General features: G+C 33.6%; 1 protein-coding gene across 1 annotated transcript in view; it reads right to left on the bottom strand.

Annotated features, from left to right (window-relative positions):
* Nucleotides 1–4,684, bottom strand: part of LOC139877425 (delta(12) fatty acid desaturase FAD2-like) — a 13,853-nt gene extending 9,169 nt beyond the window's left edge. The window contains exon 1 of the mRNA XM_071864853.1: nt 4,599–4,684. The gene's annotated coding sequence lies outside the window, so the exon portion shown is untranslated. The remainder of the gene's footprint in view (nt 1–4,598) is intronic.
* Between the last annotated feature and the right edge of the window lie 560 nt (nt 4,685–5,244).

The following is a 5,244-nucleotide window of genomic DNA, read 5'->3' as shown; positions in this document are numbered from 1 at the left end:
TGAGATCTATTAGAAATAAAATCGACTTATAAGTTACTAGTGATTTTTGAAACTGAGAATTTTTGGAACTTGTTGAACATTGTCAGTATGACTAGTGCGTTGAAGGAGTTCGAAACAGGAAAATGACACTCTCAATGTTAATTGGTTATTATGATAAATCTTTGTGTAAATTCTAATTGATGAATTTAAAGATTTAACGATTATTACAATTTTTCAGTGATAGGAGTGAATGGTATATTGTTATAACAAGGTTGAATATTTGGGTTGAAAAGTTGTAATGATATCGGCTATATTGTGCTAATTATGTTATTATGTCGATTATGAGGAACTTAGTATATCTCTCACCGAAAGAATTGATTGGGGAAAAAAAAATAGAAGATAATAACTTATCATAGACAATAATTGATAAGTTTGTTAGGAATTTGATAAAGTGATCTTTGTCTCCGACACTTTGAATGGTGAGAATCTATAATTAGTGTTAGATCTGTGAATGAGAGTTGTAATATAGTTGACTAATAAGTTGAATTTAATGGTGTCATGTCGTTTAGAATAATTAAATCTGATATTGTTAGGTAACAGTCTGTAAATAACGACATAAGGGTTGAAGACATGTTAAATGGAACTTGTGTACTAATGATATAGTGAATTATCATAAGATATTAATATATTAATGCCTAGCAGAAAAGTGTATTTTAAGTGGATGTCAGTACAATATACAATATAGGATTTCCTTAACTAAGTGACTCAAATGAAAATATGATTTGGGATAATGTAATACGTCTGGCCAAAGGAAATACATTGTGGTAAATCATACAGTAGTTTCGAGAGTCGGAGGAGATGTATCAAGTGATAGACTAGACGTGATTGATCATTTATTTTGATTTTCGGAGGATTTTAACTGAGAGTTGACGTTTCGGAGGTAACTTTAGTAGTGTCGGACACGAATTACGTGACGAATTATCGGGTGAATATCGACGTAGTTACGTAGAATTTGATAAAATTCTTAAATATCAAGTTTGAATTAGGTATTTAATTGCAGGATTCGGGTTACTTTGCTGTGATTGGTGTTTACCTAGCGTTATAATATCTAAGGAATTGGCTAAATTCCTCGTGTATAAAGTTTAGTGTTAGTTTGACCTGTGACCCGAACTTAACTAATTCTGAAATTTGGTGGAATTGTATTAGGAATAACCCCAAAATGAGATTGATTGACATAAAGTGCCGGATCTTTGACGTGAACTTAGTGTTCATAAACAAAATAGTGTGCAACTGACATCGACCAGTGATTTGGTGACATTTTCAGTTTATATTGACTTTTGACCCATGTGTACAATGTGACTTGTATGCATATAAGTAATGTGATTTTGATATGTATTGTGATCTGTTGATGTTTTGAAATGGTAATCTTATTTGGTAGATTATGTTTAACCTGGATGATGTGTTGGAAAAAAAAAACGGGAATTAGACCGGCGAGTTTTTTTAACTTGATAGTTGGAGTAATTAACTGAACCTAGTAACGCGTGTGATCATAAGATGTGTTCTGACTTGGTTCTTATTGTGACCCGGTGTAGTGATGATAGATACCCAGAACCCGTGTTGACTATGATTGATTAAATTCCGAGGACGGAATTTCTTTAAGGGGGGTAGATTTGTAACATCTTGAATTTGGGCCTAGGTGAAATTTACCGTTTTGCCCGTTAAGAGTTTAAAGTGTATTTTAATGAAATAGTTATTTATTAAATATTTATGTAATTTTATTAGTCCGTTGGGTCTGTTTTATGACCAGGGTCCCGAAACAGGGTTTATTATTTAATTCGGACATTGTGTGGTTTACCGAATCAAATACGAAAAATATCTTTTAACAGATAAATACCCGTGTATTATCGGGAGTGAGATTAAATACCATTTTGAGACTTAAAAAGAAAAGCCACCCTTGTTTTAATGGTACAATACGTGTTTCTTTGTTTCCCCTTTCCTTTGTTTCAATCGATTAACACACACATACATACATGAAACCCTAAAAGTTCTAAATTGATGAAGATGATGAAGTAAAATTGCAAGCTTAAGGTGGTGATCTTCTTTCCCTCTCCCTCTCGTTTTTGTCACGAACCCATCACCCTCACCATGAAACCCTAGCTTTTAATTAGGAAGATGGTGATGAAAATTAGAAGTTCCATTCATGGTTTCTTGCATCTTCAACTTCTAGCAACAAGGTTTGTCTTTAAATTATGTATTTATCCTTGTTATGTTAGGATTTTGATAGAATTATAAAAGATGCAAAATTTTGCTTGAATCTTTGATTTTTGATAATGAAATTACTTGAATATGCTTGATTGGTGTAAGATAAGTTGTTGTGGTTTGTACTTGGCTCAATTTTGCAAGAAACTGAAAAAAAAAAAAATGGGGATGAACTGTGGGTGAGCAGCCCACGGCTGCTGCTACTGTTTTCCTGCTGCCGCTGCTGTTTTCTTGGGCGGCTGCCGCCGCTGCGGCTGTAGCTGGCGGCCAGCGGTAGTGGTTGGTGGCCGGTGGTGGTGGTTTGCATTTTTGGTGCACGAGGTGGTTTGGTTTACCCGTTTCGACTCCGAACCGTTCGTGTTTATTTAGGAATATTTTAGTTTCGCTCATTTTAGCCTTGACCCATTTTGTGAGTTTTAGTTTGGGTCGTAATTGTGTAAGTGTGGTAATTGTGCAAATCATAATTTGGTGATCACTTGATTCGTGTATGATATTAATCTTGTTTTATGATTGCTAATTGTTATATTCTTGTATGTGCTTGTTGTGAACTTGTTAATTGGTTAAAAAAACTGCTCAAAAGACATGAAATTGGGGGTTAAAAACCCATGTTTCTGCTGGTACTGTGCAGCCTTTTTGCGGCTACTGTTTCTGCAGCAATTTCGCAGCTGTAGCTGCTGTTTTTGCAGCCTTGTTGCTACTATTTGCTGCTGTTTTTGCAGCCCTGTTGTGCCTATATTTTGTGGTTCATGTGTTGGTTTGTTCGCCCGTTTAACCCTTGACCCGTTTGCATAAATTGGGACTTTTAATTGGTACTAAGTTGATATTGTGTAGGATTAAATATAATTGTATGCACATGTGAGATTGTATGATTTATATAATTATATAAGTGTATATATATATATATATATATATATATATATATATATATATATATGCATATATGTGTTGATTGCCCATTTTGCCCTTGACCCGCTCGTTTGGACATGTTTTTAGTATGAATATATAAGTGTGTGTATATATATATGTATATATAAGAGTATATATATATATATATATATATATATATATATATATATATATGTATATATATATGTAGTGTATGTATATATGTAGTGTATGTATATATGTATATGTATAGTGTGTGTGTGTGTGTGTATATATATATATATATATATATATATATATATATATATATACTTCGTATGGTGCTGTGTACGAGACAACATGTATCGCTTGTATTGTGTTAAGTGATTTTGATATTGTAGTAAAGTTAGTAAGTGAAATACGATTTACTAACGTGTGCGTATTGTTTTTAGGTGACAAAGTGGGAATGAAGACTCAGTAACATTAGATCACTGAGTTGTGCTAGTATCGGTGAGTGGGACTATCCTTTCGGATATTGTTATATAGTGCTAAGACAGTATTGTTTCTTGTGCTATGATTAATGATATGCTCCCAGTGACCAGTGATATGTATGATTAGATTGTGCCTTTAGTCAGTGACCAGTGACTGTGATATTACGTGATTATGTGTACACTCAGTGATCCCGTCGAGGTGTTGTGTGCGACGGAAGAGGTCAACCATTCCTAGCGGGGTGTCTTGTACGATAGGAATTGGGTTGGGTTCTTGTGTTACTGATGTGGTGGTATAGTGTGAATGACGAGTGCGTCACGTCTGGAAGACTATACCAGTGTTTCAGTATTAAGAACTATCGGTAAACTCTAGCCCGATCAGCTAGTAGTTAATGGCCCGGCCAGGCCGCCGGTCCTCTTGTGATCAATTCTGTGCTAGTGACTTAGTAGCCTGTGACTTGTGACCTTAAGCTGTGCTTAGAGCTTATAGTGATATCCTATTTGATATTTCCATTCACTTAGCGGTGCGCTAATTCCCCCACAGTGTTTTGCCTTGTAGGTGTGTATTAGTGGATTTCGGTGGGTATAGCAGGGCAAATGAAGATGTTTGACACAGTGTCACTCTGATATTTTATGTAAACGACTTTACAACATGATCTGTAATTAAGTAACACCAGTGATTTTGTGAAATATGACTATATGTGTAATTAATAGTTAATAATTGACTTCCGTTGTGTATTTCCAAAAAAAAAAAAAAAAAAAAAAAAATCTGAGGTGTTAAATTCAAATTTTCAACAAATAAACGTACAGATATAAATTTGTATATATAGGTTACTAAAAGAGTGAGATTGATAATATAATTAAGCTACCAGAATCAATATCTGAGCGTTAATCCTCGTTAAATTAACGAATTAAACGGCAATATGTTAAAATTACAGTAATAAATACAAATATGATATAATGTGGAGATATAAAGTCTCTATATATCGATTAGTAAGATTAATATACCTGAAGAGAGCTTCAAACTATAAATTTGTTGAACGGAAATGTAAATCTGAATACCGGAATGGCCGTCCGGCGAGATAAGTTGCAGGCCTAATATTATTGTGGACGCAAAGTGGGCTGCTATTTATGCTTTTAGGTTTCTTCGTGTGTGTGCTTGCAAAGCACTTGACGGGGTGGCCCACTAAGGGAGAGGGCCCACACAATCGTACGTATTCTATTTTTATCTTTCTCTTTTTATGAATTTAAAATTAAGATTTAATATAATTTAATTATTATTATTCTTTATTTATATTTATATTACATTGAGAACTCAATTGTTGTGATAACTCCAAAATACACTGAAATTCGAACAAAAAAAAGGAAATTCGTACAAGGCGGGCGAACAAAAAGGAAAGTTGGTCGAACAAAAAATTTTAGAATATGATCTTCATGAATCTTAAATTTTTGTTCGGTTCTACAGTTTTTTGTTCGGTTCTACATATTTTTGTTCGAATTACAAAAATGTAGAACATAAAATTGTTCGAATTTCATTTTTTTTTGTTCGAATTTCACCTGTTCTACAAATTTTTGTTTGAATCTATAATTTTTTTGTTCGAATTTGAAAAATGTAGAACATAAAATTGTTCAAATTTCACCTTTTTGTTCGCCC

This window comes from Rutidosis leptorrhynchoides, chromosome 11, assembly GCF_046630445.1.
Source record: "Rutidosis leptorrhynchoides isolate AG116_Rl617_1_P2 chromosome 11, CSIRO_AGI_Rlap_v1, whole genome shotgun sequence".
In the NCBI taxonomy this organism is placed as follows: Eukaryota; Viridiplantae; Streptophyta; class Magnoliopsida; order Asterales; family Asteraceae; genus Rutidosis; species Rutidosis leptorrhynchoides.
This window is presented reverse-complemented; position numbering and strand designations above follow the sequence as displayed.